This window comes from Scaptodrosophila lebanonensis, unplaced genomic scaffold (genome assembly GCF_003285725.1).
Source record: "Scaptodrosophila lebanonensis strain 11010-0011.00,11010-0021.00 unplaced genomic scaffold, SlebRS2 tig00000147-arrow-arrow-pilon, whole genome shotgun sequence".
In the NCBI taxonomy this organism is placed as follows: domain Eukaryota; kingdom Metazoa; phylum Arthropoda; class Insecta; order Diptera; family Drosophilidae; genus Scaptodrosophila; species Scaptodrosophila lebanonensis.
In genome coordinates, this window is record NW_022060591.1 from 394,822 (window position 1) to 421,214 (window position 26,393).

At 43.7% G+C, this 26,393-nt stretch overlaps 3 long non-coding RNA genes across 3 annotated transcripts; 1 reads left to right on the plus strand and 2 right to left on the minus strand.

The window, feature by feature from the left end:
- Nucleotides 1–17,380: 17,380 nt before the first annotated feature.
- On the minus strand, nucleotides 17,381–18,099 carry LOC115629437. Its single transcript, XR_003995910.1, has 2 exons — nucleotides 17,850–18,099; nucleotides 17,381–17,791 (listed from the first exon to the last, which is right to left on the minus strand). It is a non-coding gene; the product is annotated as an uncharacterized LOC115629437 (long non-coding RNA).
- A 5,594-nt stretch (nucleotides 18,100–23,693) lies between these two features.
- LOC115629439 lies at nucleotides 23,694–24,180 on the plus strand. Its single transcript, XR_003995912.1, has 3 exons — nucleotides 23,694–23,836; nucleotides 23,895–23,972; nucleotides 24,033–24,180. It is a non-coding gene; the product is annotated as an uncharacterized LOC115629439 (long non-coding RNA).
- Nucleotides 24,181–25,561: 1,381 nt separating this feature from the next.
- On the minus strand, nucleotides 25,562–26,162 carry LOC115629438. Its single transcript, XR_003995911.1, has 2 exons — nucleotides 26,031–26,162; nucleotides 25,562–25,972 (listed from the first exon to the last, which is right to left on the minus strand). It is a non-coding gene; the product is annotated as an uncharacterized LOC115629438 (long non-coding RNA).
- Nucleotides 26,163–26,393: the final 231 nt, after the last annotated feature.

Here is a 26,393-nt window from a genome sequence, read left to right on the forward strand (position 1 = left end):
TTTATCATATTCACTTCATTATCTATTTATTGTTGTACTTATTATTTTTTTTTTCTAACATACATAATCGACGTACATATATTTGCGCGCCCATTGGTTTTTGTTGTTTTAGGCGCTTGCAAACATATTCATTGTTTTGAATACATATATACAACAATTCAATTGATACGCGAATTTTACTTCGGGGCCTGCTTGAAAGCTGAACAAATTTATAATCTAAAATACAAATAAATATTATAATAAAAACAGAGCGATTTTAAATTGAAAATGGAGAAGGTTTCTGCGCGTACGTATAACACCAGGTCGAGAACTGACAGAAATAATGATCTGGAAGAGCACCTTGAAGGAGCCGTCGGTTTTTCCACCGGTGGCCTCATACAGGCCGAGGCCGTCCATAGCACCAGCAGTACACTGGGACGCCGAGCCAGTAGTCGCGTCGGCGGTAGAAGCAGCAGTGACGCCGGCGAACGAAACATACCGCCAATCGCAAAAAAGGGGGCATCAACAAAGTGTTGAAAGAATAAATCCGAATGGGTTTCCAAGACTTGATGGGCGCGCTCAAAGAATTCTTGCAGCCGCGAGCGACTAGCGGCGATTCAGCTGCTAATGGAGCATGGCAACCGCCAGTCAGCCAAAGTCGTGGAGCAGTTCCGAAACGGCCGCATCAATACCAAGCCGAGCCTCTAACACCAGCGAGAAGCGTTTCGCGTCCGGTAGAAAGGCCAGTGGCAACTAATTCCTCTAGTGGAGCTGGCTGTAGCAGCAGCACAGCGCGACATTGGCGAAATCCCGCTGCACAGTCGGCCCGGCGAGGTGGCAACAGGCGCAATGATGGGAGTGGTCAGATAGACTCACCTCCTCCGTATGCAGCGGCGAATGGCAGATCAGGATGGTGCCGCGTTGAGTAGCGGGACATTTTTTTCAGCGGCGACAAGGAGAAAATGGCTGTAGAAGACTTCGTTTTTCAGGTAGAGTTCCTTCAGAGGCAGTGTCGCTGCGCGTGGTCCGAAATCTTAAACAGCTTCCATCTGTTAGTAACTGGGCACGCTCGCGAGTGGTACTGGCAGTACGTCAGGGACCACCGAGCAGACAGCTGGCTAGAACTCAAACGAAGTATGCTGTCCCGTTTTAAAGGCGCCGCCGACGAATTCGAGTGCATGTGTCAATTGCGCGAAAGGCGGCAGAAGGCAAACGAAAGCGTGGAGGAGTACTTCCATCTGAAAATGAGATGATGAGATACATTAAAAAAGGCTTGAAAACAGAAATAGCTCGGTATATGTATGCGGTGCGCGGGTACACGGTAGACCACTTCCATGACGAATGCGTAGAGGTGGAAGCTATGGTCCAGCGGCGAGAAGGCTTGTTCCCAACACGCAGCGGCACACGTTTTAGTGGCGGAAACCGTCCATCGGCAGTGGAGGAGTTGGTCGACGACACTAACGGCGAGGAGTCGGCGGATTTCCGCATCATCGAGGAAGCGCAAGGCGTCCGCAACAGGCGTTAGTTTGCGCGTTTTCTGTTATGGATGTGGTAAACCAGAAACCTAAAGTCCCTCATGTCCCGATTGTGCGGGAAACGGCCGCCGGAGTGCGGGGCAAGTGGGCGAATCGCGCTCGACCAGGATGGCAGCGGAGCGGTCCTAGAAGAGAAAAATGATAATAAAAATATCCCTTATAGTAGTAAGTTGAAATTTTTACCGTACGAAGAGAAGATGCGGGTATATCTAGAGGCGCGCAATAAAATTTTCGCCTAACATCAATTAGACGGCATGAGAATGGTAACAGGCAAAGTTAAAAAGGCCCGAGCGCGATTCCGACTAAGAAGGCAGACAAAGAAGCTGGTAGCCGAGGCAGTGCGGCGCGAAGGAGCAGTAGACCCGAGGATTTTTGCCGAAGTACTGGTCATGTGCTACGTGGTTTGCTGGATACCGGGGCCTCGGTAAGCGTGCTAGGCAAGGACAGTCTGGAACTGCTGAAAGAGATTGGCGTGGAGCCCAACAAATACTTTTCAATAATTAAAACAGCAGGTGGTCAAGATCGAGCCGCAATTGGGCGGGTGCGCTTACCAGTAAAGTATCGGGAGGATACCAAAGAAGTGGTGTTTTATGTATGCCCATCGCTCAGGCAGAACGTGTATTTCGGCATCGACTTTTCGGCTGTTTCGGCTGTTTAACTTAACTCCACTATTAATTCCCCCAGAAAAGCCTGCCGTTGGAAGACTTGTCCTCGATGAATTGCTAGCTGATAGAGTAGCGCATTATGTGGACCAGGATGAAGTAAAGCCGGAACCAGATATGTGGGAATTAAATGAACAACAAAAGCTGAAATTGGAACGAGTAAAAAAGGAATTTTTAACTTTCGAAGAAGTGGGATTAGGAAAGACGACTGTGGAAACTCCCCGTATTGAATTGGTCAGCGGGGCAGAGCCAGTGAAAGAAAGGCACTACTCTCTATCACCTGCTATGCAAAAGATTTTGTGGGATGAGGTGGAGCAAGCATGCTTGCGCTTGGCGTCATCTAGGTAAGCGCACCACCATAGTGCGACGGCCGGGCAAGAACCGCTTTTGCCTCGATGCCCGCAAGTTGAACAAACTGACTCTAGAAGATGCCTACCATGTGTGAAGGGAATCCTATCTGGAATCGACCAGACATATTATATTTCCAGTATAGACTTGAAATTTGCGTTTTGGCAAGTGGTGTGGGAGGAGTCCAGTAGAAGGTGCACTGCGTTTGAGGTACCAGGGCGTCCTTTGTACCAATTCCGCATGATGCCTTTCGGTTTGTGTAACGCCGCTCAAATATTGTGCCGGCTGATTGACAAGGTCATACCAAATGAGCTGAGGTCCAACGTGAAAGTATACCTGGACGATTTGGTAGTCTTCGCGGCTGATTTTGATACACACTTGGAGTACCTGCAGAGTACCTGGATTCTCACTCGGTGGCGAAGCTATTGCAGCATTTGAGGCGTTGAAGAAGGAGCTCACATCTGCGCCAGTGCTGGTACACGCGGATTTTTCACGCCCATTTTTTGTACAGTGTGACGCATCCCATATTGGCGTCAGAGCCGTATTATTCCAAGTGGATTTGCAGGGAAACGAGAGGCCCATTGCGTTCTTTTCTGCGAAGATGAACAAGCACCAGGTGAATTACTCGGTGACCGAGAAGGAGTGCTTGGCGGCGGTATTGGCGATACAAAAATTCAGGCCATACATCGAAATGATGCCGTTCCCGGTTATAACCGATCACGCCACTCTGAAATGGCTGATGTCAATGAAAGATTTGTCCGAACGATTGGCACTTTGGTCATTGCTGCTTCAAGGCAGCGATAACGTCGTGGTGGATATGCTGTCCAGGAGCACCGAAGCCGAAGCTTTATAGGAATTGGATCTCTCTCCAGGAGACCTGTTGGGTATAGAAACCACAGAATTTGAGTCAGAGGAGTATCGAGAACTGATTAGCGAAATTCTAAATCAAAAGGAAAAATTACCTGACTTAAAAATTTAAAACGTAGTGATCTACAAGACATCGTTCAATCGGCTAGAAGATCAGCTCGAAGACAGTGTGTGGAAACTGTGGGTTCCGCGGGAGTAACATAATGTTTGTTAAGCTGATACTGACTCCGAAGTAGGGAGATAAAAAACATCTCGAGTTGTTGAAGATCGGCAATCAGAGCGAAAGATCGTGGAGTCACTTGCCCGAATATGCAAAATAAAGTCGTGGGTTAAGCACCTCCAAATACGACTCAATATATTAAAACTAAATACTTAGCATAAAATCATATAATAATTGTGAATACATACAACTAAATAAAGACTTGTTCATTTCTCGTTAAAATTCCCTGCACAACCATAACATTATTGACGCAGTCGTGGTTATTAGCAAAAGGCAAAGAAAAAAAATAGTTAATTAATCGAACCTAATTAAAGTTTAGTGCAGTGGCAGAACAATAAAAGCAACAAATATAGTTGTTAAATGCGTAAATGAACACAATTACTATTAAGCTCGAAAGAAAAAACGTGGCTGTACATACATACATACCTTACGCCGAAAAATATACATACATAATAAAATAAAGCAGAAGGGAATGTGTATTACTGCGATAGACATAGCGGTTTTAAAGTGAGAAAAAAAGAATAAGAGACAAAGTTTAAAACGACAATTCCGTTATCAATATGGAAGAGCAAATGCAAAACTTAGCTCAAGCAATGAACGAAACTCAAAACTCTCTTAGAGTTCCTGTTAATTTGCAAGCGTCGTCAATGCAACAGATGATGAGCCAACGTGAAGTCAATTAAGAGAGATTAAGCACCCCACACCTTTTTCGGGAAGAGATACCGGTAGTGTCGCAGCATTCATACAAGCAGCTGAGTATTATCTCAATCGCAAGCTAAAGAGGCTAGCAGTAGCAACCATTTACTTGGAGAAGATTTAAGGAGAAGCTAAATCAGCATTATTGCATCTGGAAAACTACGATGACTGGGAGGCCGTAAAGAATGAACTAAGGAGTCGTTATCGTCCGGCTGTCCAACCTGAGGAGCTCTATGAAAATATTGGAAAGCTCAGGGCTAGTAGCGTAAGTGAGTTACTTGAAAAAGTTAAGCAATTTAGGAGCTTAAAACATGAATTCGAAATTTATTATTTAGACTCACTGCTTGTTCATAAAATTAAAAGAATATCTCAGGGTACGTTAGCGTATGCAATCAGAAATATGGCTCAATTAGATAATATTATTGAAGAATTAAATACAACAAATTTTGAAAACAATTGTATAAAAAGTGAATTCCGTATTTTTGAGGGTAGAAATAATGTGAATATCCAAAACAAAAGTAAACAAAATCATAACAACAATGCAAATCAACAAGCATATCAACAAAGGAATATTAATTACGAAAATAAGACTGTTAACAGACATTATACACAACCTACTATCAACCAAAATAACAATAATGGTCGACAAGATGGTTACAACAATAATTTTCAAAAAGCTGTCACTCAACAGTCAGGTCAATCAAGACAAACGCAAAATAGTAATCCCTATAGACAATATTCTCAAAATTACCAAGAATCAAATCGATTCCGTCAAACTAATTACAACCAACCAACACCAGTTCCAATGGAAATAGAAAATGTATCACAAGCAATCTATGATGAAAGTAATAATCCATTCTTGCCCTCAGACTCAGACTATAATCCACAGCACATTCAAGGTTTCGACTATAATGATAAGAATAACAAGCTTAATACTGATCCAACTCCTGAATTACATCATTTTTTTTATCAACTAGCCTCAGAATTATCACCTTTAATTAAAATAACTTTACAGAATAAAACTTACAGCGCATTAATCGATACAGGAGCCCTAGGGGAAGCTTGATGGACGAAAGATTAACAAATTTAAAAAAAATTCAAATACCACCAATAAAATTACAATTACCGGAAATGATGTTTTTAGGGAAGAAGTCCATACACCAGCTCCAGATGAATTTTGTGTGCCAAAAGAGGCGTTAATAAGATGGAAAGTAAGCAAGTTTCCAGCAAACAGGCCATATCAGTTTATCATAGGCACAGATATTTTGTATGGGCTTCGTGCTAACATCGATTTTTTTAATAGTAGATGCATAATAAACAGACAAATCTTAAGATTTACACAACATCCGTTCGACAGGGTCACAGTTCTAGAAATACAAGCCAAAAATGATATTGAAATATTGATTGATATGAGTAAGTTAAACCTTGAGGAGAAGACCGCACTTTCCAGAGTCTTGAATAGATTTAAGAAATTGGTTTATATAGAAGGAGACCAGCTAACACACACCCATGTCATTGAACACGAGATCAATACGTCAACTGAAGAACAAATCAATCCCAAATTGTATCGCTATCCTGTAAAATATGAAGATGAGGTAAAGTGTCAAATTGAGGAATTGGAACAACAGGGAATTATTCGGAAAAGTTATTCTAGATTTTCAAGTCCTCTAATCGTCATTCCAAAGAAGATAGACAATTCAGGCAAACAAAAATACAGGATTGTTATTGATTATCGCAGACTTAACGCAAAAACTGTGGACGATAAGTTCCCACTGCCAAATATTGATGCATTGCTAGATAAATTGGGAAGGGCGCAGTACTTTTCTACCCTTGATTTTGCCACGGGATATCATCAAATAGTGGTCAAAGAAGAACATAGACATAAGACAGCTTTTGTCACTCCTTTTGGTCTTTACGAATTTGTTCGGATGCCGTTTGGCTTAAAAAACGCACCTGCAACACTCCAAAGGCTGGTGAATAATGTACTTCGAAATTTTATAAACCAAAACTGTGTAGTATATGTAGTATATATGGACGATGTACTAATATTCAGTACGTCACTTGAAGAACACATCCTAAACATAAAAGAGATAATGTATGCCTTAGAAAAACATAATTTAAAAATTCAGATTGAAAAATGGAAATTTATGAGAAAAGAAACTCCTTTCTTAGGCAATATTCTTACTAAAAGTGGTATTGCACCAAATCCGGATAAGATTAAAGTAATAAAAAATCTTAAATTACCTAGTACAATAACCCAAATTAAAAGTTTCCTTGATGTGACAGGGTATTATCGAAAATTTATAAAGGATTATTCTTAAGTAGCTTATCCTATCATAAAGTATTTAAGTCACAAAAATTATTAAAACAAACCCCGATTACATAGATGCATTTGAGAAACTTAAATCGATGATTACCCAACACCCAATACTTATATATCCCAATTTTTAAAAGGAATTTATTTTGATAACAGATGCATCTAATGTCGCTTTGGGCGCAGTGCTTACACAGGAATCGCAGCCTATTTGTTACATTTCACGAACATTATACAAATACGAACAAAGCTTTTCAGCAATTGACAAAGAGTTTTTGGCAGTAATATGGGCAGTATCATATTTTCTTCCCTATTAATACGATAGACCTTTCACAATCCTAAGTGATCATCAGCCATTAAAATATTTGGTAGCGAAAGGTAATGGAAAAGATTTATCTGAAAGGCATACCAAATGGTTAGCAAAACTAAATGCTTACTTATAACTATAAATTTGGGTACATAAAAGGTAGTCAAAATAAAGTAGCAGATTTCTTATCAAGAATTCCTAGCAATAAGGAAGGAGATGAGAAAACTAAAGCCGAAGACGACTCAGTATTCAAGAAGAGGAAATTGAATCGGAAAATTGTGAGTCAGATAAAGACTCTACAGCAGGTACTATACATTCTGCTGGAGAAAACTTGCAAGATTATATCGTTATTAAAAAAGAAATTGTGAATAAATATAATATACAAATAGTTTTGGTTAAAAACAAAACATCAAGTATAGAAATAAAACACAAACACAAAATAAATTACATAGAAGGGAGGGAATATAACACAGAATCCAGGCCTTAATACTCGAAGAATAATACAACTGGCAGTAAGGTCGTATCATACGAGAGTACATAGTAGTATCCAATCAATAAAATTGATAAAGGGAAAGTTTCGACCGATTAATAAAAACAAAATTGAGAAAAATTGAAAAACTTAATACTAACAGGACGGTATGTGGAAAAAAGAGAAGAAGGTTTTATAAAGAACTATAAAGCAGTTAGGCATAAGGAAGAACCAAAATATAAATACTCTAAACTTAATAATATTCATTCAACAAATATAAAGAGACCATATAAGTATACAGATATTCCTATAGAAGAAAAACTATGTAGATATAAAGTATTTAAATATGAAATTAAATTTAAATTTTTGATTTATACCGTTATTATTACCATTATTATTATATAAAAAATACATATGTACATAAATATTAAGTAAACCTATATGATTGTACACATTTAAAATAAAGCATATTGTAAATTAGAAATACTTGTTTAAGATACAAAAACTCATTAAGATGACAAACATTATGTTTTTATACTCTGTACATGAAATGTACAAGAGTATATTAGGTTTGCGCGAGCTGAAAAATGTAACAGGCAGAAGGAGGCGTGGCAGACCCCACAAAGTATATATATTCTTGATCAACATGACAAGACGAGTCGATTTAGCACTGTCTGTCTATCTGTCCGTCTGTCCGTCCGTCCGTCCGTCCGTATGATCACCTAGATCTCAGAGACTATAAGAGCTAGAGACACCAAATTTTGCACAAAGATGCCTTATGTGTGTACGTTATACGAGTTTGTTTTATTTTTTTTGATTTTCCTTCCCACTTTCCCCCTATGGGGGTTTTTCCGTAACGCCGTTCGTATAATCGCCTATATCTCAGAGACTATAAGAGCTAGGGACCCCAAATGTTAGTCCCAGATGCCTTATGTACCGACCTTACTGTCGTCCATTTCTTTCCTAATATCGGCGGTAATTTTAATTAATGATGTAATACAACTTCTATTACTTCTGAAGCCCGATTGTTTGAGTTTTGATTGATTGAGTGAGTTTTCTACCATATAATTGCTAATTTGTTTGGTCATCAAGTGTTCAAGTGCTTTTGATAGAAATGGTAGATTTAATTAAAATTGTGCCTTTTGCAATGGTAGTTCTCTAGAAAAGCTACCTGTTTTTTAGGGTATTTTTCAACTTTGGTGGAAAATAAAAAAAATTACCCTTTAGTACCTCTTCCATATTTTCAAAATATGTTCCCGAAATATTCCTTTACCTAACCCTAAAAACTTTCATCCGCCCGGATCCGACGGTGTGCACCAGAGCAAAAAGAGTGCCGAAACTTTGGAAAAAAAGGTGCTGCCACGGGTATAAGAAGAACAAGTAAAAAGGCGGGTGTCCCGACTTTGAAATACTCTGTACATATGTTTACAATAATTATAGAAAATAAAAAAATTAAGAAAATAAAAAAAAATTTGATCGATTTTACCTCCCTCGGTATTCGAACTCACGTAAAGGGTTTATAATTGCACATTTACATAGCAATTGCGTCTGTGTGAGTGTATGTATGCCTATGCGCATCTATTCGTGTCTGTGTAAGCATTTTCGCAGTCAACCAAACAGCAACATCAACAACAGCCGCGAGCAGCAATTTTAGTTCGAAATTCCAAGAATTTCCGGAGTTACGATTTGCGGGGTAGAGGAGGGAGGGAGGGAAATTCCAAAATATACATTTTCTGCGTATTCACATAAGGCATCTGGGACTAAAATTTGGTGTTCCTAGGTCTTATAGTCTCCGAGATATAGGCGATTATACGAATGGAAAATCGGGAAAACCCCCATAGGGGTGAAGTGGGGGGAAAATAAAAAAAAATAAAACAAACTTGTCTAGAATACACACATAACGCATCTTTGTGCAAAATTTGGTGTCTCTATCTCTTATAGTCTCTGAGATCCAGGTGTTCATACGGGCGGACAGGCTGACAGACGGACAGACAGACAGGGCTAGATCGATTCGTCTCGTCATGCTGATCAAGAATATATATACTTTGTGGGGTCTGCCACGCCTCCTTCTGCCTGTTACATTTTTCAGCTCCCGCAAACCTAATATACTTCTGTACATTTCATGTACAGAGTATAAAAATTCATAACAGGTAGAGTCGCTGTAACGTCTATTAGGAACACTTTTTTTTTTTTTTTTTTTTTTTTGGGTTTAAGTTACCACGATGCCCTTAGGTATTGTGGAATTATTTGGCCGCCCACTTATTGGTGAAGTGGAAATTGCCACACTAGATAAATGTAGGATGTTGCTTGAAATTACAGTTTGACTTTTGTGTCATTTATGAAGTTTACTATTGAGTTATATTCTTGAACCGACTCATGCTTAAAGAAAGAGTGCAGATTGTTATATTTGGTTAGCGATGGGACGCGTTGTCGATTTGTATTATGTTTTGGACATTCAAATATGATGTGTGATGCGCTATCGGGAACGCCGCAGCTGTTACATTTGTTATCGTCGATAACATGCATTTTTGAAAGAGTGACTTTATCGAATGTGTATCCACTAAGCAGTCTATTAATTAGTTTTGTATTGTTTGCGTTAAAATTGCAGCTCTTATTTTGGAACCACGGTTTTCCAAGCGTGGTCGGAAAAAGTGCGCAGTATGCTCTGTTTTTCTCTGCCACGAATCTGGCGTACTCTAGTTCCCATTCGTCATGGATTAGACTGTACATGGTACGCACTGCATCCTTTAAGCTCCATTTTAGCACCATGAAGGTGCCGCCTGTTGTTGCTCTTTTGGCTGCCGTGTCCACCGCGGTATTTTGGGGAATACCCACATGTCCCGGTATGAAATGTAATTCTACAGCTAAAACACTGGAACAGTTATTAATTTTTCTTTTAATGTTGTTTGCTATGGAATTGTTAAGCGAATGATTTATTAGTGTTTGCACGCTGCCTCGGCTGTCCGTTAAAATTGCCACATGGGAAATTCTCAACCAGATTGCATGATCAACTGCCTTTTCAATTGCAATAAGCTCTGAGGAGAGAGACGAGAGGATTTTGTTTGTATAGAAACTATCTACAAACCCTGATTCTTCCTGCAAAAAAGCAGAGCTTGAGTGGCTGGAGGTGACCGATCCGTCGGTAAAATATAGCTTAAAGCCTCTGCTTCTCAGACTGGAGGCTTTCTCATTAAAAATCAGGCGCATGGTTGAATTATCCATGGACTGCTTGTTTCTTGCTGAGCCCTTCAAAAAATCCGTGTCTCCTTTCATTTTTGCGCATTTGAGAGGTATTAGAGGAATCTCTTCAATGTGGTCTAGTATGTTAGCAAACCTCTTGTAAACCCTCGCATAACTAGTGTTTATCGTGCTGGTGGATGACAGCAAATCGCGGACTGGTAAATTGAAAGCAAATGCTTTTGCCAATTCTTTGGCTGTGAGGAATAAAATCCTGAAATCCGGTGGCATCTCTGCTGCCATGTGGTAGATGATTTGAATGGGGGTACATTTTATTAGTCCTAACGCTTTTCTCAGGTGCATATTGGTATGGCTTTTGACCTTAGCTAGGGCTGTCTTGGATAGGTTGCTAAAAGAGGAGCACGCGTATTCCAGCCTGCTCCTGACGAAAGCCTTGTGCAACAAGATTCCTTGCCTAGGACTGACACCGTATTGACAGCCGCTAAAGAGCCTGATGAACGCACATGATTTATTGGCCTCTGAGATAGCCTGACTAATATGGGTGCATGCCGAGTTATTTGCTGTTATGTTCCTGCCTAAATAGCTGATTTGTGCAACTTCCTTAATGTGGAAACCTTGGCTTACCAAATTTAGTTGTCTTCTGCGTGAGCTGAAGTGAATGACTTTGGATTTGGCTGGATTAAAAGATAAGTTGAGCCTGCTGCATTCTCTTTCAAATTTTTCTACTCTTTCACTTAGCGTTAAAACGGCTAAGTCAAACTTCTTGTGAAAACAGATCAGAAAGAAATCATCTGCATATTGAAAAAGCAGACAGTTCGAATTGTTTATGGTGTGTAACTTGGCTGTGTAAATGTTGAAAAGAGTGGGACTTAAGCAGCTACCTTTGCAAACTCCTCTATTTATTTCAGCTTTGCTCGACCCCTTTACCAGATATCTGCGTCGGAGGAAATCAGTTATCCACCCTACCTGGTGTGGATCAAACTCCACGGCACGAAGCTGGTGGTCTAAGGTTTCAATATCCACACAGTCAAAAGCCTTTTTTAGATCTAGACATGCTGCCACAACTTGGAAACCCTCAGTCTTAAGGTATTGAATCTTGTTAATTATATCGTTTATGCATAGAGCTGTCGATCTTCCTTTCCTGAAAGCATATGATCTTTCCGGTAGCAGGTTGCGACTGGCAATATGTTCGTCGAATTTCATTTTGATTAGACCCTCTACTGTTTTTAACAGAACACTAAGCAGGCAGATTGGTCTGTGGTTACAAACGAGGTCAGAGTTTGAGCCCTTTTTTGGTACCGGCACCAGCCTGATCTGTCTCCAGGATTCTGGGAAGACTCCAGCCCGCCAAATGTCGTTTATCATATTAAAAAGTTGATTCTTCTTAGGGTTCGGTAATGTCTGCAGCATCCTATACGAGATGCCATCGAGCCCACATGCCGAATCTGGATTTCTCGCATTCAACACTGACATAAAATCCTCAAAGTTAAACAAAATGGGGACCCCTTCCTGGACCAATGATGTCGCCATACGTGGACAACTGAATGTTGTGGTTGGCGTGTTCTTTACTATCATAAGGAACTCCTCGTCCTCTGCTTTTGACCAGGTGTTAGCTGTCCTTTTCATTCTTTTATAAAGTTTTAAATGTCTTGTTCCATTCCACAGTGTGGGAGCTGTCGTCATTTCGTCAATATACTGCCTAAAATTAGCTCTGCGACAGTTTTTTATTTGGTTTTGCAGCTTTGCTTCTGCTACCATGAGTAGCTCCGCATCTTCCAGCTTTTTGGTGAAATAGAACTTTTTCCTGCAGGCATTTCTAAGGCGAAACAGCTTGTCAACTTCCTCGTTCCACCATCTCTTGGGTACATATTTGTTTTTGCTTGAGACCGTAATTGTATTGGTTTTTGTGATAAGGCGAACATTGCCATTGAGTGAATCCAGGTTTGAAAAGTCACTATTAGCGAAAACTCTCGCAATCCTATTATGAAGTACCTTTTTGTGACTTGTGTTCGCGCAGAATTGGACCAAGTCTATTAAGACTGGAAAATGGTTGCTGTTTGTTAGTTTGCTGCTTTGAGCCTGCCATCTATATTGAATACTACTCGTATTGCAGAAAGTCAGATCCAGCACCGAGCTTTGACCTGGGCAACGAGAAAACGTAGGGGAGCTGTCGTTCATACATACAAAGCCCGAGTTAGCTGCCGCCCGTTCCAAGCCATGTCCTTTGCCGTCGCTACTGGAGCTGCCCCATGTTGTGGATTTGGCATTAAAATCCCCACATATTAGTGAAGCAATGCTCAATGATGCCGCATACTCGAAAATTTCTTTTGCCCCCTTTTTCAGGATAGACACTGATAATGAGGGGGCCGCATAGATACCGTAAAGGCACAAATTTCTCTTTAGATTTAGGGTCTGAATGCCCATACATTCCATGTCGTTTTTGATCTTTAGGATTTTGAATTTGATTCCCCTTCTTATGTACATCCCTACTCCACCGTATCCGTCTTCCCTTGGCTTTCCATAAAAGTTAAAGTCAGGAATTCCACACTCTGAATTGTCTTTCACCCATATTTCCGACAGAATGGCGATGTCTATGTTGTTGTTTAGGAGGAACATGTGAAGAATTTGTTTGTTGTTGTTGAAAGTCAGGCTTTGGATGTTGAATTGGAGGATTCTCATATTGTTGCTGTGCTTGTCAAGGCCGAGGCGATGCAAATTTGATTTGCATCTAGCTCCGCATTAGCAGCATTTATGAGATCCCTGATTTCCTCCCAGAACTGTAGAGATGGACCCGCTCCGCTATTTGGGTCCGTTATGAAGTTAGATATTTTCTTTTCCACTATATTAAGTTTTTCTTGGGCTAAAGACACTTTGGTGGTACCAACTTCAAGCACCTCCGCTCTGTGAGCGGTATCTGCCAAGTTATGACTAGTTGTATTGCCGTATCTGGACGGCTTGGGCTTGGATGTTTCCCCGAGAGCTCTGCCTGGAAGCCTAGCTACCCTGGCATATGGTGCAATGGGATGCACCTCCTTCGCCACTTCGTGGCTGCTGTACTCGCGCTTTCCTGAGCTATTATTTAGCCTTCTTAAAAAAGGGAATTCTGACTGATCTCTTAGATCAGGCACCGTCCTCTTAAAGAGAGACGGATGAGTCTTCTTAATTTCTGCTCGGGACATATTCTCCAAGGCCATACACTTTTGAATAGCGAATTCCTTTTGTCTGGCTGCACAATGGGGTGATGTTGCCATATGGCCTTCTTTGCAATTGGCACAAGCAATATCAGTGCAAATGTCCTCTCTCTCATGTTCTTTTCCGCACTTATAGCACCGTGCACTCCCCTTGCAGTGCTTGGCCATATGGCCAAAACGTAAGCAACGGAAGCATTGTTTGAAGTGTATAAACCTGGTGTCCCTTAAACCAGATCTTTACTCTGGAGGTAGGGACCAAGTCCCCTGTGTCCCTTGATTTTTTGAAAATTCTCTCCACCTGCATTATGGGAATGTCCGCCGACAGGAGTTCCATCATGTGGTCGTTTGACATATACGTGGGAATGTTAAAAATAATCCCAGCCTTTCTAGTGAAATGCTTAAAAATGTTGGCCTCGAAGCCGTGAACAGCGAGAGCTTCCAATGAGGCCAGGTCATTGGCACTTTGCGCCGACACACAAGTGACCTTACACCTGCCATGCCCTATCCTGCTTACTTCTTCTATGCCACTGATTTTTAGCGAAGAGAGCAGCTCGATTAACTCGAATTGGTTAATCGCTTTGCGTACTCCCATTTCGCTGGCCTTGTCCACATAAACAATAAAAGGACCCTTGTGGTCCCCGTCATACTGCATGGCAACCACAATTTCCTTGTCGACCACACTTTTGCTTCCCGCATTTATTTCATCAGAAGTGGTAGAAATCTTGGAATTTTTCGACTTACATGAAAGTCCGTCCTTGTCAACTTTTACGTCATTTACCGCAGTTGCCTGTTTACCAACACTTGTATTTGGCGCGCTTTTGGTTGGGCCGCATTTGGCTGGCGCGTCGTTCTTTCCCTCTTTAGTTCTGCGAACTGATGGTGCTTCTTCCTTTTTGGGCACCTCGTTAGGGTTGGCGCGGCGACTGGTGGTCCCAAAAACCCCGGTGGTGCATACTTGTCCTATCGGACGACCAGCTTTACTCCTGCCTGCCATAAAGCCTCGAAGTGCACTTTTCCGCACAAATGCTGCGTTTCTGTTGAAATCGAATCCTTTAATTAGTTTAAAAGTTGCAAATCAAGAAGTAATGTGCTGTAGCACATTAAAACCGAAAAAAGTTGCTGATAAATTCAAATTCCACGAACTGCCCGTTAGCAGAAAAACGAAAAAACTTGAACACTGATACCCGACCGCGATGTTGTCTCCTCAGAAACCTAAAAGCAACTGTTAGGAACACTTTAGTTTGCATCATGGTTACCAAAAATTTACCTAAAGCATTCTATTTGAACATCGTTTAATATTGTGCAACCCAATTTATGAGTAACATTAATCACAGATAGTGTCATTTAAAATATGAGGTGAAGGCCTTGCAATCGTTTTGACCCTTTCCTCAACTATGATTTCTTTGCTTTAGAGCATTTGAACAGACAAATAGGTGTCTTAGGTTGTTATCCTAAGTATACGTACAGAAATTGTATATATTACCCATAGATTTGGTACATCGCAATAGTCTAATTTTGACTTAAAAAGCTGTGTATAATAAGCAGTGAACAGTAATTTTAAATATAATTCAAGCTTATGGTTTCAAAAACCTAAAAATGTGATTTTTATGAACATGGCTCTGCATAATGCACAATGTAATAATACAAAATTAACCTAAAATATGTTGCGTCGGGCTGGTCACAAAAAAGCAAAGTGGCAGCTCTACGGGAGGCGCCGAAATTTGAAGCTGGCACTGCAGCGCCATCTAGCGGTACCTAGCGAGGCAACTGCAGTCGCGCAGGCGCAGGGTTGTGTCCCGATGGCACCCCAAAGTGGGGAATGGTCAAGGCCCCGATGAACGGATGCGCAATGACGTAGAAATCTGCAGAGGTACGACATCCGGCGCACCTTTTGGACCCACGGGGCGGCGACCTTTTTCTTTGGTTAGTAAGCTGAGTCCTAGAATTACAAAAAAAAAAAAAAAAAAAAAAGCGTGTTACAAGCAGTTAGAAGTTGGGCAAACAGGGGCATAAATACCGCTGCCCATGTATACGTACCCATATACTATATATATCCACTTGAATGTGCTGACCGGTGCTTTAATGCCTTTCGTTCCTTGGCATATAGATTTTTCCGGCATATCGCCAAGTTTCGTGGACAACGGTGGAACTGTGCGCAGCAGCTGCAGCGGCCCTCGTAAACAGCAGTACAGGCTGCAGCGCAACAGGAGCAACAGCAACAGCCAACAGTAGCAGCAAATCCAACAACGGCAGCGACACCACCATCCGCAGCGCAACAGCAGCGCCATCAATAGCTGCATCGTAGCAGGAGCAGGAGTCTGCGCCATCCGCAGTGGAGGAAGAATCAGCCGGTGAGTCCGTTCCTTGGAAACGCGCCGTGCCTGTTGTTTGCGTCTGAGCTACAACAAGGCAGAGACCGCGCCTGTCGTCCAAGTGTTGTTTGATGTGAGCTGTACCTGCAGGGTCCCACGCGCCGCCCCATTTTAGTGCAAAAGAAAAAAGAAAATAATACAATAAAAAAAAATATATATATATATATATCTCTATATATATAAAACAGTTTGTCCTGACTGACTGACTGACTGACTGACTGACTGATTGGTGATCAACGCACAGCCCAAACGGTAAAGGATAGGAAGCTGAAATTTGGACTCAAGTATCCTTTCATATCCTTTCCCCCATAGAAGGGATTTTGGAAAATTCGAGCTCCAAAGGGGGGAAAAGTAGCTCCAAAGTTTGTTTGAAAAATCCGCATTTTTCAACCGATCGACTTAAAACTTAGTTTCTAAAATCACTTAAAGAATACAAACAAAACTGCATACTTAGATTTTCGAAATTTGTGTTGGAGCTTGAATAATTGGGGTTTTAATAATTATTCACTATTTCAAATGAAAAGTTTGTGTTATAAATTTAGTCCGATCGATTTAAAATTTGGGTAATGTAATCTACGTAACTAAATCTACAACTTTGCATTCTCACCCCATAAATGGATTCTACTCCAGATTCATTTTCAAATTTTCAATTTTATTACAATAAAAATATATTCGTGTATTTAGGCCATTGAGTTTTGGGACGCTGCAGTTTGTTGGCTCTTTGTGCCTATTTATCTTATTCGATTTTCGAACCTCCTAACCTACCTATACTCGAGTATGTGGTTATGAGGGGTGTAATGATATGTAATGACAAGGAGATAAACAAAAAAAAAACTGCGCCGCTCCAATACACATTCCAACCTCCTTTACTTATATTAGATTTTGTACATTTTTCTTTTACCCTTTTTTTTATGTTCTTTTTTCTTAAGTATACATTTGAATTTTTGTTTACAATATGGTTACTTGTTTGGTGTTGTGTTTCTGTTTAATGTTTTATATTATGTTGTGATTGTTTGGGCTATGTGTGTAACAGAAAATTGTTAATTGTTTTGTGTGTTGTATTGTTATGTGACTTGTATATGAATGGGTGTGTATTTTGAATTTTGTCTATGGCATACATGTGTATTTTCTTTTGGTGTTGTTTTTGTTTTGTATTTTATATTATGTGGCTATGGGCGTGTGTGTGTTACAATATGGTTAAATGTTTGGGTGTTGCTTTTGCTTTGTATTTTATATTATGTGGCTATGGGATGAATGTGAGTCTGAGTGCTATGGAAATTCGGTGTGTGTTTGAATACGGTGTATGTGAACATGTATGGAGTGTATATAAAGGAGTGTGTGGAGTATATAAAATTTTGTGTTCTATGTATGAGCGGAATATGTGTGTGGGCTGTATATAATTATTGTGTCTGTGCTTAAATTGTGCTTATATGTAGACGGTGCGTCAAAAAGGGGTACTTAGCCCGGATTCCACAGAAATGACAGATGGTCTGGCTCCCGCTATGGCCGAGGTCCTGCCCAAGATACAATATCGGCGGTTGGTGCCTTCCGCAGCAGGTATGAAAATTTGCACCGACGCTCGGCGCCGACCCGCGCACAGCACACTTTACAGGCCGCTCTTCTACTGCTACTCCTGTCACAAACGGTAAGAGATTAGCCATTGGCATACTGGCCTCTTCTAAAACTCTTACCTCAGCATACGAAATTCCGCTAGTGTACTCTCCAGTCCCCTTTTCGCCACTCTGTTATATGATTAGCGTTTTTAGTCACCTTCCTCTGCGTTCCCACTACCACGTGCACGTCTCTTTTTTCACTTGCCAAAACTGTCCTTTGCCCTTGCCGGAAACTACTTATTGCCATTCCCAAGGAACCGATAATTTCCCCACTTTGCAACCCTTCTAATTGGTAGCACTGGTCCTCACCCCTCACGCACGAGTACTTGTTATCGGCCCGCTCCAGCTGTCAATCGCGCGAGTTGCCACTCCTTTTGTCCGACGACATTTGTGGTTTTCCAATACTGCCGCGCCGCACATAACACCACACTCCGGTTTTATTCTGGTGTCACACGGAAGAAACGGGAGTGAGAAGCGCCGCGGTTCTTTCTCTGCCCAACGTAGGCCACCGCCCACACCCTGAGATGGGTCTCTCGGTCTACCGACGAACAAAGCCGGGCCTTAGCTATTGCTTTAAATCTTTGGCGTGGAAGACTCCCAACCGACGCCCGTGCATGTCCTCCAACTCGTACAGGCTGTTGCCCACGCTGCTCCGGACACGGCATTTCACATACTTGTGGCACAGCTTCGCGTTCACGTTGTCCTTAAAACGACTGAGGACAAAGTTTCGCCTGTAAATCTCTTGGCCAGGTACGTACGCTACCATCCTCGCACGCTTATCGTATTGCCGTTTCGCCTTTTCATACGCCAGATGGACGCTCTGCTGTACCTCATCCCGCACTGCCTTCTGCTGATCCGATCTGGGCAACATGCGCAATTCCGCATCCTCCAGCGCCCCCAACTTGCGTGCCAGCTTGTAATCCTTCCCGCTGGTGAACATGTGCTGCCCAAACAAAACGAAATACGGGGACGTGCCGATGCTGCCATGGATAGCACTGCGTGCTGCACACTGCACGTCAGAGAGCTTCTCGTCCCACTTCGTGTGGTCGCCCTGTACATATGTCCTGATGGCCGCTAACACTGTCTGGTTCACGCGTTCCGCCGCATTCGCCTGTGGGGCATAGTTCGCCGTGCGTATGTGGGTGATGCTCAGCCCCTGCAGGAACCCCGTAAATTGGTTGGCCACAAATTGCTTACCGTTGTCGGTATGGACGGTTTCTGGGACTCCAAATGCCGGAAACACCTCCTCCTGCAGAAACCGGACCACTGCCGCCGCGGTTGCTTTTGGCATCGCTCGCAACCACACGAATTTGGACAGATGGTCAAGAACAACCAGAATGGTGGTATTCCCTCTCCTGGACCTCGGATACGGCCCCAGAAAATCCAGATACAGCCTCTGCATTGGTCGGAGCGATACGGTTTCGGCGCCCATTACCGGCCTCGCTAATTGCGTGCTGTACTTTGTTGCTTTGCACGTTTCACAGCCGGCAACGTACCTCCTCACCTGTGCCACCATCCCGGGCCAGAAAAAAAACTGCCTGAGCCGTTCTATGGTCCTCTTCATGCCCCCATGCATAGCCGCGTCGCTCTCATGGGCCTGCTGTATAAGGGCTGCGGACACAGGACGCGGTACCCAAAGCTTCCAGGAAAATTCCTCTCGCTCGGGCCGCGTGAACTGCGCCCGCTTATACAACAGCCCATCCTCCACGCGTAAATCCGGAAATAGCTCCGCGTTCTCCCGCACTTGCTTCAGCCGCTCGGTATACTCCGCACCTTCGAACTCGGTTGTCTCGAAGTCAAAAAAATCAACTTCCTCCAGTTCGAAAGGCCGTGAGAGGGTATCGGCTACAATATTTTCCTTGCCTTTCCGATGCTCAATATTAAAGTCGAACCTCTGCAGGGCCAACGACCACCGCGCTAATCGACCGTCCAACTCCTTCAATGACATCAGCCACCGCAGGCTGGCGTGATCAGTCACCACCTTAAACGGCATCAACTCAACGTACGGCCGGAATCTTTCGACCGCTTTTACTGCAGCCAGGCATTCCTTCTCGGTGACACTGTAGTTCAGCTGAGCGCCCCGAAGCTTCGCTGAAAAAAACGCTATCGGCCTTTCGGCCCCGTCTGCATCGAGTTGGAACAAAACCGCTCCTATGCCCGCTTGGCTCACGAACGGCTTCCGAAAGTCTGGATGCACCAACACTGGCGCGCAGGTGAGTGCCCCTTTCAACTCCTGAAATGCCGCAACCGCTTCGCTCGATAATTGGAACTTTCCTTTCCCTTTCAGGCAGTCCGTTAACGGCGCGGAAATCGTGGAAAAATTCCGAATGAAACGCCTATACCAGCCAGCGGTCCCCAAGAATCGGCGGAGCTGCTTTGCGCTGGTCGGCAAGGAAATCGCCCGGATCGCCTCGACCTTCTCTGGATCCGTCCGCAACGCACCATCGCCAACCACAAACCCCAGATACTTCAAGTACTTGCAGCAGAACTTGGATTTTTTTAAGGAAATCGTCAAATTGGCTACTTTCAAAGCACTTGCCACGTTGAACAGCACCTTGCAATGATCCTCAAACGTTCTGGATATTATGAGAAGGTCGTCCAGGTAGACGAATACATGGCTTCTCAAACGCTGGGGAATCACCTTATCCATCACCCGGCAAAGGCGCTGCGCCGCATTGCACAACCCGAACGGCATGGCCTTAAATTGATACAGTGGCCTTCCTGGTATCGTAAACGCGGTGTACTGCCGGCTTTCCTGATCCAGTTCGATCTGCCAAAAAGCATGCTTTAGATCCAGGCTGCTGATGTAAATGGTATCCTCCACTCGGCTCAAGATCGACTCAATGCTCTGGAGTGGGTAAGCATCCTTCACCGTGAGCTGATTTAGCTTTCTCGCGTCTAAGCACAACCGGTTCTTTCCAGGCTTCCTCACCAAAGTCACTCGGTTGCTCCATGGACTCTCACTTGGCTCGATAACCCCTAGCCGAAGCATCTCGTCGACTTCCGCAAACAATAGCGCCTGCACTGCCGGCGACACGGGATAAAAACGCTCTTTCACTGGCAGTGCCCCCTCCGTCAACTGGATGTGGTGCTGCTCCACTGGCGTCCTACCCAGACCGTGCTCCTCGAAGGATCTGAATTGGGCCACGACTCGCTGTAACTTCTCCTGTTGCCACGCCTCTAAATCGTGTGGCTCCGTTGGTGTACCCTTTCCTAAGCGCTCCTCCTCCAACTCAGCCACGTGCTGTCCTTCGTCCACAGCCGGGATCCCATTCGGAGCCAAACCGAACCTGCGCCAAAAATCCACGCCCAGATAAAGCGGTTGGCACAACGACGGGCAAACGTGGAATACCATTTCCGACTCTGTTCCGTTATACCTAACGCGCGCCATCACGCTGCCAATAATGCAATGTGGCGCGCCGCCGGCTGTCCTTACCGCGGATTTGTTTTCGCGTACCACCAAACCTAGTTTTCGGACCGACTCTATGGCACCACTTCCCAGCAAGCTCACCGACGCCCCGGTATCCAACAGACCGGTAAATTCTCTGCCTTCAATCGCTACCGTAGCATATGGGCGGCTATCGGAACGACATGCAGAATTCACCGCGGCACACACCGCCTGGCGTTTCTGTCGGCGTTCGCGGTGTCTCCTACGCGCCCGCAAGGATGTCTTCGACGCCCCTCTCGCCTCCGGTTCGTGCTGGCTACCAAATATGCGGTTCCTGGCTACTTCATAGTCGCGCTGACGCTGCTCCAAGGGTTTCCGCTGCGACCATACTTTCTTCGGTGGGACTGCCTGGTTGACTTTATATATCTGTGAGTAGATATGACTAACGGTACTATCCTTATCGCTACTAATTCCTATCCTAACTACTGTATCATCGGAGGTACGCGTTTCACCGTCTATCGAGAGTGCGACTCCTCCGGCTGCGTCGGACTCCTCTCCGAGTTTCCCGGACGGCATTTCGGGCATCTTGGCAGCACCACGCCTGGTTGTCCGCATTTGAAGCAAAACATATTGCGCACCGCAGACTCGCAATCGAAATATGTATGCCCTGGTTGTGCACAATTCCAACACTTGAGATTCGAGCGGCTCCCACCAGTTTCATGTGGCCTATATACCGCCTCCAAATGCTCCAGTTGGCCGCCTTCTGTACCTTCTGCTACCACGTCCAGCTCGTGTACTCGATGCTGCTCTCGCTGCTGCCCGTAGTTGGTACTGGCTGAGGGCCGCGCCCAACGCGTTGCCAGCATCTTTTCGGCGTCTTGGCATCGGATAGATGACCCTAGACACGGTGTCTTTAATATTTGTCTTTATCACCTTAATAAGGTCATAATCCGAAAATGGACACACCAACCGAGAACGCAACACCAGCATCGCCTGAATATACTCTTCTATGCTCTCGCCATGCCGCTGCTTCCGCTCCCTCAGCTCCTGCTCTCGTTCAAACTCCGATCTTCGAGTCTGAAATTGCTGTTGCAGCCCATATCGGAGATTCGGCCAGTCCGGCACGCCCGAGGTACGTATGTACATCCAATACCAATCTTTCGCTCTTCCGTTCACCAGGCAGTGGAAGTCTCGCAACACGTCGGCCCAGGGCACCTGATACAAGGACTGCAAATGCTCCAATCGAAATATAAACTCTGCCACCGGCATTCCTTTGGTTTCGCCATCAAATACAAGGCCCCACTTTCTGATGTGGACGACGTCGGGCCGGGAGTCTCCCATCGTGGTTCGCCTTAATGGCCTGTGCACGTCAGGGCCCAAATCGCGCATCCACGGATCGGCTGAGAACTGCCGCTGCTCCACATGTGCCCGCTGTTCTGCCTCTAAAGTTCGGTTGTCGACGAACAGGTGAGTCGGTGCTGCAGCTGCTGGTCTACCACTTACAAAATCTCTTTCTTTCTCTGCCGGCTCGTACCCGCCTAAGGCTGGCCGCTGCATCTGCGCGTGAGCTCGCTCTGGCCTGCCCACCGGCGCCTGTGCTACAGACGGAGGCGCGCTATGCGTTTTCTCCTGCCTCAGCGCTGCCACTGCCTCATTAATCTCGCGCATGAACGACAGCATGCTGGCCTGCATCGTCTCTCGAATGGCCTCTACTTCTGACGACAACGATGCGCGATACGTCTCGTGGGCCTGTGCTAATGCCACGTTGATCGCTGACCGAATTTCGCTTGGCAGCGCAGACTCGGCTCTGCCACCCTGCTCTTCACCGCCATAGTCATGCGCGCGTGCGCCGGCTGTTGCTCCGGAACTGTTCGGAAATTCATCCCCGAATCCTCGGAACGCTGCCTCGTTTACACTCGGCGGCGATGCGTCATCATGGAGTGCTTCTGCTGGCTTGCCCGCCTCACTCAATTCTACGTGAGGAGGAGAGTCCAAGTGAACCAATGGCCTATTTCTACTAAACTCCTGACTCCGCCTGACCTTCCGGGTAACATTCGGGTCAAGATTCATTTCCCAGTACCTTGTTAATCCAAACCAAAAAAAAACCACTGCTAGTACTCGGATCCGTACCCGCCGATTATAATATCAAAAAAAACTATATCTATATTATAAACGAGCAAACTCCGAATAAATAAATAGATCGGTCCACTCGTATGTATGTGTTTTCTTAAATGATAAGCGGGGATAATATCCTTAGCTAAGTACCCGTTGGAATATTTAATCCAATCAAATGCTTATGTATATATATATAGGAATACCATCAAACACACAACCAAAAAAAGGAATAAATAAATAAATAATAAATAAATAAGAATAAATAAATAAGAATAAATAAATAAGAATAAATAAATGAGAATAAATAAATGTATACCAAAAGACTTAACAAAAAAAAATACTAAGTGAAAATACTACTCAAAAAAAAACAAACTAACGATAAGTTGAACTTCAAATTCCCGCCCTATGCACAGACCTGCTAAACTGTGCCAAAATACCCTGTCGATACTTATTAATATCGATGGTTCAGCCCAGGAACAGCTGTGCTTGACCGGGACCATTCACAATGGACTCCCTGTCTATTGATAATTTATTTGCTGCTACGCAAATAAATAAATAAAAGGTAATTAACACTAACAGACAATCGCATAAATCAAAACAATCTTTCTTTACTCTCACAGGCTCAACACTAGACATGTAAGGGTGAGATGAGGATCCTCAGTATGACGCTGCACCACGGCACGCAGTCACTGTAGAAGGTAAACAACCAAAACAAACACATATGTATCGCACGCTTTACACCACCCAATTTCTTCCAGGCGCCGACTAAAAACTCAAATCTTGCTCGGGCTATGGCGAATTGCTGCTCCTATGCTCTGCTACGTAGGGCAACGATGCTCCTTCCGCTTGGGACAGGACATGGACCTACTACGCAACCATACATAAGAACTACCAAACAACTACAAAAAAAACGGTAACTAACACAAAAAAAACATAAGGCAACTATACTATTCTTTACTTAACACCTAACAGACATTCCTCTCTATCTTCCCAGCCTCAGAACACCCTGTAGGGCAACAATGAGTGGGCACCAAGACCCCTCACGGACCTGCTACACTCGCTCCTTCGCTGCGCCTATTCTGCTGGTTACCAACCTACACCGCGCTGTAAGAAAGATGCAACTGCGGCAACGATGGGCTGAGCCCTAGTGAAGCTCACCCACGGACCTGGCAGTTGCACCGTTTCCCGCCGGCTCAGGGGCCGCCAGCAGCTATTGCTGTTGAAATTTACACGTAAACACTAAATAAAGAATACAAATCAACAAAAAAAACAAACAACAAGACTCTGGCTTTTAACTTCGCTTCGAACTGGGGCAACATTTGCTAAAATGTAGACCCAGGTGTATTTATGTTGGGCGCCATCTTGTTATGTCCGCCTTTGCCAGTGCATCCCCTGTCGTTACGCCGGCTAGCCATCGGCTCAGGGTCAGATTCGACCGCGACAGGGGTGCGGCAGACCAACAATGAATTTATATTTTTTTTCAAACACACCTACTCATATTGTCGGCTGAGGGACGCCTGTGGAATTTGGGTGGAGTTGTGGCTACTTTGGTGTCGTGTAGCCGCGTGGCCCTCCCTACCTTGAGCCGGTTTTGGCATTTCGTTGCCGGCTCCCTTCGACATGTTTGGTTTGGTTTTCCTTCTGCTCCGGGACTTTAGTCACCCCATCTCACCCCATAAATGGATTCTACTCCAGATTCATTTTCAAATTTTCAATTTTATTACAATAAAAATATATTCGTGTATTTAGGCCATTGAGTTTTGGGACGCTGCAGTTTGTTGGCTCTTTGTGCCTATTTATCTTATTCGATTTTCGAACCTCCTAACCTACCTATACTCGAGTATGTGGTTATGAGGGGTGTAATGATATGTAATGACAAGGAGATAAACAAAAAAAAAACTGCGCCGATCCAATACACATTCCAACCTCCTTTACTTATATTAGATTTTGTACATTTTTCTTTTACCCTTTTTTTTATGTTCTTTTTTCTTAAGTATACATTTGAATTTTTGTTTACAATATGGTTACTTGTTTGGTGTTGTGTTTCTGTTTAATGTTTTATATTATGTTGTGATTGTTTGGGCTATGTGTGTAACAGAAAATTGTTAATTGTTTTGTGTGTTGTATTGTTATGTGACTTGTATATGAATGGGTGTGTATTTTGAATTTTGTCTATGGCATACATGTGTATTTTCTTTTGGTGTTGTTTTTGTTTTGTATTTTATATTATGTGGCTATGGGCGTGTGTGTGTTACAATATGGTTAAATGTTTGGGTGTTGCTTTTGCTTTGTATTTTATATTATGTGGCTATGGGATGAATGTGAGTCTGAGTGCTATGGAAATTCGGTGTGTGTTTGAATACGGTGTATGTGAACATGTATGGAGTGTATATAAAGGAGTGTGTGGAGTATATAAAATTTTGTGTTCTATGTATGAGCGGAATATGTGTGTGGGCTGTATATAATTATTGTGTCTGTGCTTAAATTGTGCTTATATGTAGACGGTGCGTCAAAAAGGGGTACTTAGCCCGGATTCCACAGAAATGACAGATGGTCTGGCTCCCGCTATGGCCGAGGTCCTGCCCAAGATACAATATCGGCGGTTGGTGCCTTCCGCAGCAGGTATGAAAATTTGCACCGACGCTCGGCGCCGACCCGCGCACAGCACACTTTACAGGCCGCTCTTCTACTGCTACTCCTGTCACAAACGGTAAGAGATTAGCCATTGGCATACTGGCCTCTTCTAAAACTCTTACCTCAGCATACGAAATTCCGCTAGTGTACTCTCCAGTCCCCTTTTCGCCACTCTGTTATATGATTAGCGTTTTTAGTCACCTTCCTCTGCGTTCCCACTACCACGTGCACGTCTCTTTTTTCACTTGCCAAAACTGTCCTTTGGCCTTGCCGGAAACTACTTATTGCCATTCCCAAGGAACCGATAATTTCCCCACTTTGCAACCCTTCTAATTGGTAGCACTGGTCCTCACCCCTCACGCACGAGTACTTGTTATCGGCCCGCTCCAGCTGTCAATCGCGCGAGTTGCCACTCCTTTTGTCCGACGACATTTGTGGTTTTCCAATACTGCCGCGCCGCACATAACACCATTTGAATTAATAAA